General features: G+C 40.2%; 1 protein-coding gene across 7 annotated transcripts in view; it reads right to left on the bottom strand.

The window, feature by feature from the left end:
• The window catches only part of eya1 (EYA transcriptional coactivator and phosphatase 1), a 62,522-nt gene that overhangs the window by 33,345 nt on the left and 10,833 nt on the right, over positions 1-18,344 (bottom strand). For 3 of the 7 annotated variants that reach the window (XM_056364685.1, XM_056364689.1, XM_056364692.1), the window contains exon 3: positions 6,724-6,961. The exons of 1 other annotated variant lie outside the window; for it this stretch is intronic. The gene's annotated coding sequence lies outside the window, so the exon portion shown is untranslated. Of the gene's footprint in view, positions 1-755; positions 1,033-6,723; positions 6,994-18,344 lie in introns of those variants that run through there. 3 more of the 7 variants (XM_056364686.1, XM_056364691.1, XM_056364687.1) reach the window with 2 other exon arrangements.

The following is an 18,344-nucleotide window of genomic DNA, read 5'->3' as shown; positions in this document are numbered from 1 at the left end:
AAAATGTTTTGTACATTATACTGCCATTTCCAATTATATTCCAGGGTTCTGGGTATCTCTGCTATCGATAAACATTGGCCTTTTACACAAGGCCACAAAGATAAATGCTCAAGTAACTGTAAGTAGTCTGAGTGCTATCAGATGGCACAAAAGAAACCAGAATTATGAGATAAAAATATTAAATTATGATGTGCATTTACTGTATTTAAGATTATATTATGTTATGATATTATGATACTTTGCAGTATAGTTTGACAAATTCTCTCCTTTCTTGCGGTTCAAGTCCAATTTAATTATCAATGGAAAAAAAGACTAAGACAACTACAACAAAAATGTTATAAAAGAAAAAAACAATAATTCAAAAGGCCAGTTCAATCTTCTTCACACATACTCCAATAAAGGAAGCTGTATTATCCTTTTCCCAAAGGTATATTAATTTACTTCTCTGCTAAAAATATCACACTCTCCAAGCATACAACCACACAGAGGTGCAAATATAAACACTTAAGGACTGTCCAGACACAGCTAACCTTATTTCTGCATCTCACACGCATTACTTAAACCGTTTTTTTTCTCCTTTATCCAACCTTTTTTCTCATTAGCTGACAGCTAAAAAGCCATAACTATCTCTAATCAGACAACACAGCAGACTGAAAGAAGTTGACAGTTGTTTAGCAGAGACTCGGGCGATCTCTGATGCCACGCAGAGCTACATGTCTCTGATGCTGCTGGCACTGGCTCAACTGTGCTCTTACCTGGACCTAGATGGCTTTGAGTCCTCTCAAACCACTCTCTTTCTTTATTCTGCCTCCACCTGCCCCAGCAGAAACAATGTCGCTCCTTGTTATTGCGGCTCGATGTCACAGTCCAGAGCCATCCATGACACAAAAAGGCTTGTCTGAGAAAACATTATTGTTATTCTGGAGCAGAATGGGAAGAGAGGGCTAGCGGGGGAACAGAGGCGCACATTGTCTCTCTTCGAGCCGCAGCCCTGCTCCACTGTTGTTTCCTCCTCCAGGTCCTCCCTCCTCCCTCCTCCCTGAGCAAGGGGAGCACGGCCAAATGACGGAAAGGTGATTCATCATTGGTCTACGACAGCTGCAAACTGGATTAGCCCTCCCCCAATCAACATGCAAAGCTGCTTAGCCAAGGTAAGCAGGAAGGGGTGGGGGGTGGGGGGGGGTGAAGGTAGGCAGCGGGGTGAGGGGTTGGGGATAGCAGGGGCTGAGGGGCAGCAGAGGGTGGGAGAGCCTGCCCGCTTTCCTGCTTGAGGTAGCCTGCTGCTTGAAGGAAGATGGGACTTGTTGAGGAGAGACAAGTCAAGCGTGACACCCCTAGCATCTTCAGCAGATCTTTCATCTGCATTGACACTATCTGAAATTTATCAGCACTCCCCATCCCAGCATACTGACAGGTCCTAATGACCGTCAGGGCTGCTTTCCGCGGGCCTGCCCCAGCCTGGGGCTATGGCACCAGCACAGAAATACACAACTTCCTACTTCACAGTCTATTCACAATGGACAGAAAAGCAGAAACAGAATAATATACACACTGACACAGACATTGTATAAATCTCTTCTTTCTCTGTGGCAATGTGAAAATTCATGCTTATGTCTTTTTCTTTTGCACACAGAGACGCATAACTCATGTCTGCATGTGTACACACACTCGTGCACAGGGCACTTCAGAGGCCCCCACATCAGTGGTGCAAATTCGAGCGCGCGCGCGCGCACACACACACACACATACACACACACATATACGCACACTCACACATGCAGGGCACTTTAGAGGCCCCCAGATCAGTGGTGCATCTCAGACAATGAAGGAGACTGGAAACAAGAACACGGAGAGCATATGGAGCCACATATGTTTCCTATGACGCTACGAATGCCTCTATTACTCTCCTTTAGCTGACAGTTACATTTTGCTGTCCACTCCCGCTCTGCTCGTCTCTCTCCAAACATCAAGCAGAGCCATATACTTGCATGACTATAACACTATATTAGACCTGACTACAGCCCACCATGGGAATACAGGGTCCAAAAAAGGTCAAAGGTATTCAACTGGTCGGGAAAAAGGAAAAAGACATATAAAGTCTTTTTTCAAAAATCCTGGCATGATTTTTTAATGGCTGACTGTTTACATGAGCCAGGGTAACCTGAGCTACATGCATGGTCTTAAGTTTTTTTTCCTTCTTTTTTTTTTTCAACAGGCTTTGCTCTTCACACCAAGGCAAAGCCTTCATGAATACCATTCCAGATTTACAATTTGCCTTCTCTCTCACTGCTTATGGCACAGCCATCTTAGCAAAAATAACCATTATATTTCATTCTCACTTTAGGAGCCACGGACAAGAGCAGTGCCTCCTCCTGGCATTTCCCAATATTGAAATATGCACAGGGGATGTCAAAATTACCAACATATCAATGGAAAAGAAAGTCCACAGAGGTAAAAGCCATAAAGACGAAAGAGAAACACATTTTGCCACAGCACATTAACAGCGATCACAGAGTTGGGGGAAGTTGTGGAGAGAGTGCTGTGGTGGGTTGCTGTGGTATGGCGTGTGTGTGTCTGTGTGTGTGTGTGTCTGTGTGTGTGTGTGTGTGTGTGTGTGTGTGTGTAGTGACTTGTTTCTCTGTTCAGCAGTGCAGGCCAGTGAAGAAATTACCATGCTGGTGTCTCAACCATTGCCAGCAGGTGAAACCAGCCAGGTGAAGAGAGAGAGGGAGAGCAAGGAAGATGGGAGAGAGAGGATAAGGCAGGGGGGCAGGGATTTAAAAGCAAAAACAAGCCTTTCTTCTGCCACGCTAAATATTTATTGTTTAAAAAAAAAAAAAAAAGGGGGGGGGCTGCATTTAGCATCTTTGATGTGCTTCTTTAGTTCAACCTGAACTAGCGGGTCTTTGAAGCTAACAAGAACAAAGCCTAGCTAGATGAAGTGCTGGAAGTGTCATCAAGAGAAAAAAAAAAAAAAAAAGAAGTGCCACAACATGCTTCACTCATGGTTGTTTGCAGGTCTTTTGTTTCGCTTTCCTTATTTCAAGACCTGCATTTCCAAAGGTAAACATAGTAACAGCCAAGCTTTTAGCATAGATCATCTCAGCATGCAGGCTGACTGACCTGGCACAAATAATTTTCTCCTCCTTTGCTGCGTGTACCTGAGCTACTATCGCTACAGGAGAGGGTTATTTTTACAGGAAGGTGTTTAATCAACTGCAAAATTTTATTTTCACATATTAATGATTAGTGTTGCAAACAAAAATGATCAAACAGAAGATGTAACTGAAAAAGAAATATGAGTGAATATGGTTTGTTTATTTCTATTCTCCACTCCCTGTATCATCTTTAATAGATATTAATTTTATTGGGCAAAGTCCACAGTCCTTTGAATTTTACAGACTACGTAAGCCATGTGTTGTGAGTTACAACTTTTGAAAAACAATGCTTTAATCAAAATCTAACTTTAAAACAACTAATCCCCACTTAAGCTGGTCAGCTGAATCCACATGGTGGCCCAGGAAAAATAAATCCACTCGCAAAGAATGTAGATGCAGACAACAATTGGACACAGATGTGAGAGGAATTAGGCACAGTTTACAAAATGCTACACTTCACTTGTGTCTCTATACGTGGCTGAAAAAATGAGGGTTGCCAACAAATGCAACATTAAATAGCTTGGTGTTTTTTCATCCTCAAAGGTAAAGTATTTTAGATGAGACAACTGCTGCACATTTGAAATTACATGGTGGTGTAATTCTCAATAATGACACCACTTTGCTGAACATTGATTTCTGAGAAAAAAATAATATGTTTGCTTAAATGTATTGTTACTTTAGAACTAGAACATGTAATACAATAAAATAAATTTAAATTAAAACATGAAACATTGCTTTTTATTTTTTATATTCCATGTACTGCATATTTATTTGTACTGATATGCTGCTGTGGGATGTTCAACACATTTAAGCGCAGCACACAAATGAGATGACAAATGAGATGGCGAGAAATTCTGGAAGCAGACGGTGCTTCACATACAATTTAAAATTTTCTATTGGTCTATAATTAAAAGCACAATTATTAACAGATGTGTTGTTTGTTGATGTGCAATTTGTCCCTCTCATTTGGTTCAATCTGACATGGTGCTCCAGCAATTCACTCAATAGCTACATTAAATCTGTTAATACTGTGCTCTTCAACCCTCAAAATTATTTCCAGAAGGCCAGTTCGCCTTTGAGGGGCCATCAAGCAAGATTTAAGGTGCACATTTTATCACAACCTGCCTACCACCGTGACCACCGCAGAATGATAAAGGCTTTACAGCACAGAGATGAAAGAAAGTCCAGTGACAAATCTTAACGACTATATCACTGTAATACTTATGACTTGTTATTCTAATCTGAGATGGTGATCTGTTACGTGAATGAAATTATTGTCAATGCAGGATACGGTGCAGAGCAAATTCTAAAACTGCTTAGTTTATATTAACATTGCAGATGGAAATCAAAATAGATGCATTTAAAAAATTTTAAAAAGCAAAACATTTTATATGATCTGTTAAGAGGCATGTTGTGCTATTGGCACATTGGCAATACAAAGAAATCCTTTTGAATACAATTTCTGTTTAGACTTACAGCTCAGCAGCTTCCCTATTATCTTGCACTACGTAAACATATTGCCATTTACAAACAAACACGCAAGTGGGTATTAGTGATTAAGGACTTGTAATGGCAATCAACAGAAAACTTTAAAGCTCATTTCCTGCTCTTTCAGCCACATATTTCAAATGCAAGCAGTGGTGTGTTAACAAAATAACACCCCATTGTATTTAGTAAACAACCCCTGCACACTAATCACCCAGTATGGGCTACTTAATAGGAGGTCACCTATTTCCTTCTTCTTTCTCTCGCGCTCTCTCTCCACCTCTCCGTCGTCTTCACTAACAGCCGAGTGAGGCAGGATCAATTAGCCCTCTCTGTCTTTCACCATTTTCAATCTCCTCTCTGAGAGAGGAGAACAAGGGTTCGGCCGGCGAGACATCCATACGAAAGGCATCAGGCCTTGGGCAAACAATGCCACCGTCACCGCCGACCACTCTTTCTTGTGAACACTGCTGCTACACATGCATGAAGCTCCGCAGCCAGGCAGAGAGACCCTGATCTCTCCCTGTGTAAAGCAAATACACAGTGTAAACAGCCCCAAATCAGCCCAGTCATTATCTGTTAATTGGATAAATAAGGTTATTGTGTGAGTGAATGGCTGCAGCAGGCGGTCACACACACTGTTATGTTTGTCTACACGGAGCAGAGGCAACTCTGCAAGCAGTCTGGCTCACTAGCCTATCCTAACCTCTCTATTTCTTCTCTTTCATCTACTAACACACACCTTTCTAAACACACGGGAAAGGGCAGGCGTTTGAAAATGACAGGAACTAGAAGATGAAAAAGGATAGAGGAAAAAAAAAAAAATCACAATTTCAGAGAGATGAAATGCCCTTCAAACGCACATACACACCACACAATAATTCCCTGACTTGTGATGTAAGCCTGTGATCATGCACACAACATTAAACCAGAACATCCTTCAATTAGAGAGGCTAGTGATTACAGTGGGTGAGTCATCTTCACTACACGTGAAATACTGGCGAGCGGAGACGCAGCACGGCCGGGAGTCGAGGCCTGTTGTCTTGGTCAGACGCTGAGAGGCTCTCAGGTCTCCTCGCAGCATTCCTGGCCTCAGCAGATGGCATTAGATGTCAACTGCTTTAACTGTGTTGGTTTTGTTTGTTCTGCCAGTCAAAAAGAGACTCCTGCAGGGACCAGCATGTTTTCCTTGCCTGCTCAAAAATGTAAACCGGGCCAAGCAGAAAAGGATAACATATTTGAAAGGGAAATTTTGAATATATATTTGCCCTGAGGTTATTATTTTCAATGGGAATGGAGATGATTTTTCTGCAGTTTAAAAATGTTTTAATAATACATTTACATTACAAGTGGAGAAAATTCTGAGCTCATTATTTTTAAAATGCAAATTTATATTAGTAGAAAATATATATGTACACATAGGTATATATATATATTTTACAATTGTCATCTAAAATTACAAATGATGATTTTTGTGGACAAACTGGACTTGAAATTTGCGAACCTATCTACATGCTGCATGTAATAAAAAAACTGAACGTATTTAAAGATCATCATATTACTTTTTTAGATTGCCCTCTTGATCGGGATGAGGGGTGTATTTACTTTCACTTAAATTAAAACTAAACATTCACCAAGAGCATTTGTTTTTTTTAGCTATTTATTTATCACCATCAATGAATTGAAGCTGCCATGTGAAGATTCAACCCCTCCTCTTTAGTTGTTATTTTCTGCATTATTATAAATTTTTGCTCTACAGTATTACTACTCTTACATTAATAAAGATGTAGTATTGTAGGTGCTGTTTTCAAATGTAACAATTTATGACAGTATTACTCCAGAAAACCACCTGCTTTGTTGACATAAATGCTTTAATTGGGAATTATATCTTAAATTAAATGCTGAAGCAAATCTATGAAATGAAAGAGATATTTCCACACGCGCACACACACACACACACACACACACACACACACACACACACACAAACACACACACACCGAGATACTCAAAAATTTGACAAATTAAGAGAAGAGAACCAACAGATAAAAAATTACTAAGAAATTTAAATTATACTTACTACAATTATGGTTGAATCCCTGTGTGTTTATCCCTTCTTCTATCTTCTTTTTAAAAAACTCTTCTACAGACAAATGGTTCAGTCCAGCAGAACGGACAGCAAACTTTTCTAAAACAGTTCTTCAGGTGTTGGTAGAACCTGTAGCACAATAAATGTAAACTACAAGACTACTTTTCCCTTTTTCATTTTAGGTGTTGGAACCCATGGAGCCCCGCGCTGTATCTCAGGAGACCCAGTCCTAGTGAGAAAGAGAGTTGTCCGATTACTGCTTCAGGCAGTGACTAGTGAGTGTCTGAGGAAGAGGGAAAAAAAGAGAGAGAGTGAGAGAGCGACAGAGAGGGAGGGAGGGAGGGACGGAGGGAGAAGGGCAGTGAATAAGGGAGGGAGAGGGAGGCTGCTGCTGTTTGAAAAAGCAGAAAAGTTGTGCGGAGCTCTCTCACAGGAAGACTTTGGGTCTGGAGGAGGCACGCGGGAGTTGCACCTCACACCAGCTCCCCATATGTCATTCACTCACAGCTTTAAGCAATAGAGCCCTCTCCAGATTGTATCAGTTGAGACTAAGACAATGGCAGATCTCTCCACCGGCTAGCCTGTCCACTGGAACACTAGGCTCTGCTCACACACCCCGAGGGCCCCCCCCACCCCACCCCCACCACCCCCCCACCCCACCCCCCCTTCTCTCTTGTTTTTGTTATGCTCTTTTTTTTCCACCACAAACCACATTTTTTTGCTCTCTTTTGTGTGTCTTAGGTCACTGCTGGATTTCTGTCTGCTTCTCTCTGTCATAGAGGGACTTCAGAGGGGTAAACAAGGGTGCAGGTCATTAGCTTAGGTGATGGGGAGCCGGAGGTTTAACAGCGGCCGAGCGTCTCGGCTCTGTCCGTCTCCACAGCAGTCTAGTGGAAGTCCTCCGTCAACACATACACACCGCGTCTGTGTGCAAGGTAATGACTGCCTTCTGTCTGCTCCAGGTTATTATTTCAACTGTGCAAAGCTGTTACACAAGGCCATGCTGCTACTGATGAGCTCAAACTGGTGATTTATTTAAGCTGGTGATGAGGCTTGTACAACTTTTGCTTTAATATGTCATGCCATTTTTTTCTCAAGAATATCAATTTTGTGTAATGAACGGTTGAAAGGGTAATGCACCATTTAAAATGTGTTTGATTTTCACATAATAAAGGTGAGGTTAAAATACCAACTGTAATACTGAAAAATGATTTTCAAGGAAGAGGAAACCATACATTTACTATGGTAAAGAGGTGCTGAGAGAAAAAGAACACCCACAGTTAAAAGAATAGTATACTGTGTTAGCAGTTGGCCCATGTACACACTGCTTGTACATCTCTGTTACTTTCTAGTCAGTGGGTGATAAATAAGAAATAAAAATTTGTCACAATTAAATCTGTCTTTATTATATGGCTCCGCATGTTGTTTCAATCGAACAGGAAATGATTAATTATACAATTTCTACTTGATCCGCTGTAGAGTTCACAGCCCATACTGAAAGTAGTTCAACACCAAGCAACCTCTGTCTTGCAATAGTCAACAAGGACCTGACAGAAATAGATCAGAGCTGCAGTGCTCCTGATTTAAATACACTGCAGTAACGATGGGAACGAAGTGCTACCTCCTTTTCCAAACCAGCTACCCACAGGTGAATCCATAGGCTCATGTTTCAATATCAGAGCATGAAATATATTGCACATTGAACAGGTTTTTTGATAACTCAACTGACTAATAGATGCTTGGGGACTCTCAAGTAACTATTTCTAATGGCGGAAGTGTACACATGCCAATTGAGTTACTGCATTTGCTCTGTTGCTCTCTATTTCAATAAGCAGTTGTATAAAATTAGCTCTAGATGTAATTTTGCAAGTGAGTTATTTTCAAATTGCACAGTATCATTATCCAGAGTTGTTTATGTCTCGATGACTAAACTCAGATTTTCCTCATACCCTCATGCATGCAGTGCTGTATGGTATGTTTTGAATCAAGGCTCCAATCAACCCAGCAGTTTTACTATTTTCATGATCGACAGTATTAAATGCAAACATTCTCAAGTAAAAGGTGGTTTAACTTTGAATTGTCAAGATGCTCTTTTTTGTTTAACTTCTGATAAAAAAATATTCACATAGATATAGAAAATTACAGTTTAAGAGGCACTTGGACATATTCAATAAAAGCAAATGTCATTAGATGCATAAATAACTATAAAATCATCTTTTCAACAACTATAAAAGCTTAAAAACTTCTACATGTGCCAAATGGAAGCTTAACAAAAGATGCACTGATACTGTCCAACTGACATCAGAACTAAAACGCCACTTGCCAAAAACTATATCAAGTAAGAAATTTGAGAAGTGAGCTAAGATTAAATGTGAAGCCGTTCTTTATTAAGGATTATCTTGATGGGACTCAATGGTCTTCATGTGGGGTTGCAAGGATGCCTGCCTGCAATTTAGAGTGAAGAGAGATCTGCACTGTCCTCCACTGCCAACAGGTTATCCACTCAGCTTCTCACACACATGAAAATAGACTCACTTCCAAATGGCTGATTCCGTTTTTGAGATAAATACTAGAGGGTTAATGTAGGCCTACATCTAACTGGAACCCTAGTACTTGGAAAGTTTGGGATCTTAAACTGTGGTGATTTTTTCCCCGTTCTTCCTCAAAGGAGGACATCTCTGTAAAGTGAGTTTACTTATCCTGACAAAGAATATATAAACAGTGTGAAAGGAGCAGGAACGGTGTGACAAGGAGTCAAATGGTACGGATGAAACGAAATGCTAACACCCCCGTGACACAGTTGCAATATTTTCATATGCATATACTGCAGATTTGTTTGGGTGGAGCTACTACAGTGTTTATACAATGTCACACACTGGGGGGGATCAAGTTCCTTTTTTGACATAAGTCTCAGCAGAGCATTACACTCAAAACCTTCCTCCAAGAAGGGAAATCTGAACTTGGGATAACTTTGGATAAAATAACAGTTTTTATATATTTATACAGGCATTACCAGGTGAAGTGTTCACCTATTGACTAAGGAGAAAATAAAAAAAAAAAAAGCTCTTAACAACACAAACCCCCCAACCTCCAGCCTTTCCCCTGACACAAGTGGGACATTAAGTTTGCTGCATGGCAATTTGTCAAATAGCTCTGTAAGTGCTAGGTATTGGATATTCCCGAGTTATTCAATGTGCATAGTTTCCTGTTGAAAATAACCAAGCTCCGTAGAGTGACATATGCTCGGCAAAGCAAAACAGCACTGATGACCGAGGGAAATTCAAGATCATTTTCAATACTATTCCATTCCTCCTCCGTTCCCACTGCTTGTGTTTTCATGTGAACTCTACTGACTAAAAAGCAACTCACATAGCAACAGTGACAGCTAAAGCAATGAAAGCAAAAATAAGGGCCCAAAGAAACATGTTACTTGAAGTTTAAGATGTCTTTTTGCATGCAGTATTCAAGTTTATACAATGTAACATTAACCCATCTATTTACGAGGCTTTCATTAAACTCTAAAGAAAATCTTTGATGATGACAAGTTGTCACCACAAAAAAAAAGAGATTTTGACAGTGCAGGCAGATAATTTTGAACTCGCTCAAGGTAAATTAGTAGCAAGTCAAGTGCTTTCATGTGGTGAATGAAAGTTCCAAGTGAAGCTTGAGTTCCTTATAAACAAACATCAGGTTGGCCTGCCTCACCGAGGAACAGTGATAAAAGTAAACACAGCATACCTCAACATGAAAATACATTGGAGCTTTCCTCGACAGAGAGCAAGGAACAAAGGGAATGGTTAACCTCAGTGGACGTCACAAACTTAAATGAACAGCGTGACCTTACTGTTGCAGCCATCTTGGTTTCAAACAAAACAAGGAGAACATGTTTTGAGTTAAGAGAACTATGCATTTGTCTTATGAATTTTGTAAAATATAGCAAGCACACTTTAGCACTCACAAAGAATTTACAAAAGTAAATCTACTTTAGACAAAAGTCTAAGTTTTGTATTTGTGGAGTTAAAAATCACAGTTCACACTAACAAGTATTTAGTTTAAGAACACTCAGTAGACACATTTATCCATGAATATACCATGAGAGACAAGTTGTACTTTATGACCAGTGAGGCACACCTGGTGAAAGTCTATGAGGACCCCGAAAATCCTCAGACAGACACTTTATTGCTCTCCAATGGCCCCAAAAAAGCCAAACAAGCACACTTTAGAGACCTATTACTCAGAATGAGACATCACTACGGCTGGAAGTATCACCGCAGGCGTTATGCTTAGAATATATAGCCTGTTAAAAGATAAGTAAGAAGAGTAAATTTGGCGTAATAAGTCACTTAAATATGGTGTGTTAGATATATATTGAGATTCATGTCTTCCGTAGAATCTGACTACAGTTATCAATATGTGATTTCACTTTCCTTGTTAAACTAGGCCCAATATGCATTTGTGTGAGGTACACATCATCACTTTAAAATAATTGGATGACAGCTTTTGCCTATACTCAGACATAAAGAGAAACTCCTCTTACACCTGAGTGGAGGACCACATCACTTGCTAAGCTGTCACTGATGTTTGCAAAGTGAAGAAACACTGGAATGCAAGGTTTGGTAGGTTTTAAAGATGACTATTCACTATAGTTCAGTGACTGTTGAGGCTATAAGCAGCTTTATGAGGAAATTATCTAAAATTATTTTATTCACTAAAAAGGCTAACTCATTATTATCATCATAATACTAACAACACACATTATAACAGCATTTTTTACACAACATATGGACTTCATACAAATTAATCTGGGTTGCCTTTGTGATATAAAAATAGCTACAAGCCAATGACAATATTTAAATTTGCTCCATTATGAAAGCAGGGACATTTCAGACCCAGTTTCTCCGCTTCCTCTATTGAGCTGCAGTAGTGTGGAGTTGGGTTGAATGTTGGACGACCCTCAAACTCCACCAATTTTAAACTAAATGACAACGCTTTTACACTGAATGTCTCAGCCACTCAACATCACACTGCTCCCATTTTTCTTTTCCCCTGAAATGCAATAACAGTAAAAGTCTGCATTCTGAAAAAATGACAAAACGCCTGAAGTGGCACATTTTTGTTCTTCATTTTAAACAGTAAATTTTGACACAATGCAAACATGACGATAAGTTTAGTAGATGGATCAGATACTTTTGACCCACTTTTCTTGAAGTTGTGCCCCAGTTGCAATTCATTCCTATAAATAATATAATTTCACAGCTGCAAAACTGAAGCTTACTTTGTGTGTGTAAATACAACTGTTGAGGATTCTGATACGCACTATAACTTTGCAAGTTGAGCAGATATCACTGATTGTTACTAAAGTAAGAGGCGTAAGGGCAGTAAGTGGATGGGATAACTATAGAACCTATCTAGCACTAGTAATCTGGTATTTAGGTTTCAAGACAGAACTTCAACCAGCAATGCCACTAAATTTGAATTAGCTGCACCCTAAAATACCAATATGTTTGGTAATAAATTTTCAGCACCCTTCTAATGGCAGCATATGTCATGACTGCCCCAACTGTCTGGGGCTGGCTTCTGACTTGTGCAACCCAGGCGGCCAGAAATGTGGCACTCCCCGTCCCCTCCACAGCTGCCTGCCAGTTGGGCCCAGGTCAGCAGAGCGCTGGGGGGCTGGCCCACTGATCAGCAGGCTTGCAGTGGATCTGGCCCATGGGGGGGTTTTGGGTTGTGGTCATCACTGGGAACTTATGTTCACCACTCCACCAACTCCCAATGGGTTAGAGTACAAAATGCAGAGGTTATAGACATAACTGCTGCCTCGCAACCCCACCCCCTCGGGCTGACTCCATGTTCCTCCCAACCCCCGTACCTCCCAACCCCCTGAGTCACTAACCAAAACCCCACTGGTCCAGCCACTGTGACATTTGTGAAGCCAGGAGTCCACATAACAAAAACACATTAGGCAAATGTCTGGGGTCAAACGTCTGTTTGAATTGGACAGATGAAAGCCACTTAGATTGGGCCCATGCCATTCTGCTTAGTGACTAAATACAGTTACAAAAGAGCCAGTCCTGTGCAAGCCAGTGGTTTGTCTCACTGACAGCATATGCTTCCACATTCAAGTTATGGCGCTGTGTTTGCCAAGGGAAGATACAAGAGCAAAGACAAGGCTATTTAAGCCTGGGCCATTACCAATCAACTATCTCTCCTACATAAATAAAACAGAACTACTACAGACCGGAAAAGAACTTATATTTATCCTACATCCACATTTGTTCTCTAAAAAGCAAGTGCAAGCGAACACAGCAGGGGTATCTGCAGTGATGAATGGGCACTGCCATTGGACACCAGTTTTCAGTAATTTTTAACTCCTGGGCTTTAACAGCTGGGCTTATCTGTCTGCCCAGCCTCCTTGTGCATGTGCACTTAAAAAAAGCTGTAGCTCGGATTATCTAGGCACCAAATGTCACTCATTTTATAGGACAGCGGGAAACATGCTGAGCTGCACAATTTTTCACAGCCTTGAGGACAGTGTGAACTATTAGCAGCTTGCCAAACTAGTGGATCCCTCCAATCATGCTGGTGTCAGAGAGACATGAAGCATGAGAGGTTCCAAAATAACCAATGGGATAATCGCAGTTTAAGACTATGCAAGAAGAGTGCTGATGTATATGCTAATACCTTACTCCAAAGTACCTCATGGTGACTTCTGTGCATGTGTCTGGTACTTGTCGCTGCAGTCATCATGACTGAGGGAGACAGCCTTTCATTTATTGTTTTTACTAGAGCACTACTGCTGCGCTATCAATATCCAGTGAACAGGAAGAGCTGTCCAAGTTACTTTACATATGAAAAAACAAAGACGGCATCATCCAAGCGAGGAGACCACTAACAGTGGGTCACAAACCAGGAGGAAAAAACAAATACATACAGGAATTCACTGGAAGTAAACATCTATTTTCCCTGTCCGGGCCATTCTAGCTGTAATGCTGTTCAACTTTCTTGAGATCTCAGACTTCCTAATGCAGTTCATTTGGACAAACATATCATTGTGAAAGACATCAATAGAACTGACTGGACTCGATGATATGCCAACTTTCCATGTTTGTTTCCTCTTGATGTGTTCGGAACAGCAGTGGCCCAGTTAAAAGGTGACTTCCTCTATGAGGAAATGGAATTTGCAATGCAGTCCTTACAGCACACTCTCCCTTTGTACTGTGTGAAAATATGTTCTATCTCATCTAGCTAGAACTGCTTACAGTCTCATATTTTGCCATTTTCTCTCTCTTTATTTTTTATTTTGGTGTACCGTATTTCTCAGTTTCAGTGTATGCTATACTTGACACTATACTTTTAGGGTGACAGATTAATGATGGTGATCAAAAGCAAAAAAAGAGTAAAAAAATAAACAGATGTTCCACAAAAAGGCAGAAATTAAGACAAGGCCTGTTTGAAAAATAAAAAATTACAGCCAAAATGTAATATATTTTTGCTTGTGTTGTTTTCATAGATTAGTACTGGCTGTAAATTTTTCCTGTAAACGTTTCGCCTTCTTCTATTGTAGAGTCATATGTGTTGCAAATCAGCATTACTGGATCTAACAGTGGTCATGAGGAATGTACAGTAAAAGTTGCATTTCAAGGGGGAAGACTATGGCAGACAAGGAACCACAACAGTGGTGTTAAAAGCGGGCATAAAGCTGGAAATGTATTGACAGGTTAGATCTATGTGCATTAAAAAACTTTAAAGACAAAAATGATTGATTGTTAGTTAAGTTAATGTTTCTAGTCCATAAACTAAATGGATTCCTATTGATATCTCACCTCTTTTAAAAGTCCATCTCATTCCATCTGTTGTGTAGCCTCTTTAAATCTTTTATTACTGTATCTACATTTGGTTATCAAGAAGCAGTAAAGGTTTATATTTTTACTTTTATTTCCTTAATTTGGCAATGCCTACAGGTCTTGAACTGAACTTTGAAAATGTTTTAGGAACAATATTAAGCAATTGCAGCAACACATTACTGAAGCTAACGTCGGTGATATAATACAGAGATATAATATGTCCAGTGTATAAAGACGGTGAATAGAACTAAAAGTAATAGACAGATTTTGAAACTGGAGTTAAATTGGCTACAGCTGCCAAACGGCCTTAAGGGAGATCTCTTCATGAACTTTGTAATTGACACCTTTGATAATGACTATACCTGTGAATCAGAGATAAATTATCACTTTAATATGGAGGGTTCCCCGATTAACCTTTTGATAGAGATGCACACAGTGAAGGGAGATGTGATGAACAGCCAGAGACCTCTGATGAACATATGATTCATCAATACCAGCAGCTCTTTGCTAAAAACACAAACGAAACCACAACAAAGAAATTCCGGTCATCCAGGACATTGCCTCCGACTCCAAAATAAACATTACGTTTTGTTACAAGGATCCGCTTCTGTCTTGAAGGGGGAAAAAAGCAGACAGCAAGTAAAACGGGGGGGGGGCTCTCCTCCTCTTGACTTTGTGACTCAATTTCTGAAGCCCCAGGTGTTTCTTGTTCTCAAAACAGCCACTCAGTTTTTTGGTTGACTTTCAGTCAATCAAAAGCACCAGAGAATTTCTTTTTTCTAAATAAATGAATAAAATTGTTAGTAATGCTTTCTGTGCCTACTTGTACCAGCTAGATAGACCTATAAATAGCTCAGCAGCCTGCCATGGAAACAAACAACCGCCTCGTCTCGGATCAGTTACAGAAGTAGCAACTTTTTATAGGTCACAAAAACTTCCAGTTGCCTAGGAAACAATGTGGAAGAATAGTGCACTTTTGAAACAGGTAATACCGGTCAGGGCAATTAGAGGGCCCATTTTGTTGAATGGGAATTATCAGAGAGCTGGCTTGGGGTAATTGAGGGGTTTGCTCATTCACTGGCCACAGACTGTTCTGCTAACGCTGCACCTGGGCCAAGGCACCCTGAACAACTCACAATGAAAAGAAATGCCTGTTTGTCCTCTGAAAGCCAGGGGAAGTTATCTGTCAAAGGATGGGACTGGTGGTGTAACAAAAAGCCACTATCTGAATATTGATTTCCATTTTGACTTGGGTAATATTGTTCATTCTGTAGCCAAGCTTAAGTGGAAAGCGATGTATCTGCTCTGGCTCCAATTGTGTCCAGAGAACACAGCTTGAAAAGTGTGGCCTTTCTGTGCGTTATATAAGAGCCATTTATGCTCATCTCTTGCTCCGTGTCTGCTTCAGAATATTTAGTTTTTTTGGCAAGCAAGGTGCTTCCAACTGTCTTTATATTGTTTCTATACAGCCCGGAAGCCCTTTTTTTCTATGCTGCATTTGTTGTGGATACCTGAATACAATGCTACCACAACACTTTTGCTGTTCCTGTCACTAAAATCCCATAGGCCAAGCTACATCCACAGCTGTGACTCTCAGAGAAGCCTGGCCCATCCATTGCATGATGACTATGCAATTTACAAAATTACAAGCTAGCTGAAACCCTGTCCTAAAGAAGCCCCAGACTCTGCCTGAATTATTAATCAACTATTGATGAAGGCCTGATAAATGCACTCAGCTCACCGTCCCAATGACATTCTTGTCTCCTGCCCTAAGCCACTTCAGATGCTCTGGCTACCTCTATGTTTCTGTCCACTGACACAAAAGTTACCAAGATGTGAAATGTGCTCATTTAAAATCAAAGAAGGTAATTGTTTTCAATGATGTATCAGTTTACAAATCTCAATTGTACCACTATCTCTGCTGCCCAGGAACTCAAATAAGCACACTTCCATGCCAGCTAATTACAGTTTCACACTGTGTGACAGTCGACAATCTTCCCCTATTCTGTTGGCCAGCCACCAAAGTCTTCTAACGTGCTCCCACAAGGGGAATCAACATGGCAAGCTGATGGAGGTATACAGTCATAATTTTGATTACTTCTCTGCCTTTAGGTATTAATATAAACTCCTATGTAAACTCATCAAGGAAAAAAAGGGTGAATGAATTTATGGAAATACACCAGGGGAATGCATAATACCACATGCATTATCGGGATGTTAAATTTATCAATATAATGCACATTATCAAATGACAGTCAAGCACTTCAGCACTCCTTCTGACTGACCTCTGGGCCTGGTCGTCCATATCTCCACCACCATCACCTCTAGCAGCTGCAGAGCACTTAATAAATTGCACCTTTAACAAAAGGAAAAGGTGATGAATTGAAAAATGTTTAGCCCGTTCATGCATTATTAATGCAGCCTCTCCCTCGAATCGGCCGCTGATAAATAATTAAAATTAATCTCATTATGGGAGTTTTCATTATAGGATAACTTAATTAAATGAAAGCCCAAGGACCTCTGAAGGCCTGGAGCCACTAGGGCCCCATGCCCTACTCCTCTAATGGGTCAGGACAGGAGAGTGCACTGGTAATGCGCAGGAGCCCATACATTATTTAATGGATCCCACTAAGTAAGGACAGATCAATGATAACTTGTCATCTCATCAATGTGTTGAAAGCATTCCAGAGCCCACTGCAAGACAAATCCCAAAACTGGAACAGAAAAATATCTGCACACACAAACTGAAAACCCACACACATGCAAGCACATTCACATTTACTGTACACAGAGCAATGTCACTAACTGTCATTTGAGGATGCAGCTATGAATATTCTTTGTTTGTGCATATTGAAATGCAATACCAAATGGAGGATGCCTGTAAATCCTACTGATGGGAAAGCAGCAGAGGTTGGAGGATGAAGGGAAAAGACTTGACGCCTGTTGCCTACATTACATTTCAGGTCAAATGTGCTTCTGTGTAAATGGTGAAGGGTACAAGGTACATCTGATACCAAACAATAAATGATATTGGAGTCAAATGGGAGCCATTAAAGACCTTCTTGGTGAATGAGAGGAGGGGCTGAAGAGGAAGACGGTATCTGAGTTTGCACTGTCTCCAGGAGCACTTAAGCACTCTAATTATCACACCACAGTGAAGATGCACACATCTAGCTCACATTGAGATGACTTAAACTGCTTTTCCGCCACACACGGATCGAGTTCTCGGCTCTTCACACAAGCACCAAAATAAATAGCATCTTAAAGTTGCGATTACAATTATATATTAAAATGTATTGGGTAAAAAAATGCCTCAAACTCTCAGAAACTATTTGTTTAGCTCACCCTTTCCTTTGTAATATTTAGAATAATGTATATTGGGTATGTAATGAGCTAAAAAGCATTATCATTTTGCTGCAGTTATGGCATTATTGTAATATAAATCATAAGTTCAAGGGCCAGCAATTATGTTCAACTGTTCCATTGAAGTTCAAGTGTCCATTATTACTTTATGCTGATTTACAGATACTGTTCCTAAACTATTCCTACCATTAAGCTACAGTCAAAACCGACATCTCTACTCCTGATAAAAGACATGATCTCCCTTTTAAAATTACACAAAAGAATGATGGATGGCAAAAATGTGTTTTAAACAAGAAAAGAATCAGGAGTATGCTTTTATCTTACCGTTATTTGCCAAAGCCAGGGCAGTGTATCTTTCTTACAAAAGACACTGGAGTCTCTCTTGGTCAAATACTATTGACA

This window comes from Seriola aureovittata, chromosome 20, assembly GCF_021018895.1.
Source record: "Seriola aureovittata isolate HTS-2021-v1 ecotype China chromosome 20, ASM2101889v1, whole genome shotgun sequence".
NCBI classification, from domain to species: Eukaryota; Metazoa; Chordata; class Actinopteri; order Carangiformes; family Carangidae; genus Seriola; species Seriola aureovittata.
Note: the sequence above shows the minus strand (reverse complement) of the source record. Positions and strands in the feature narration are given on the sequence as shown.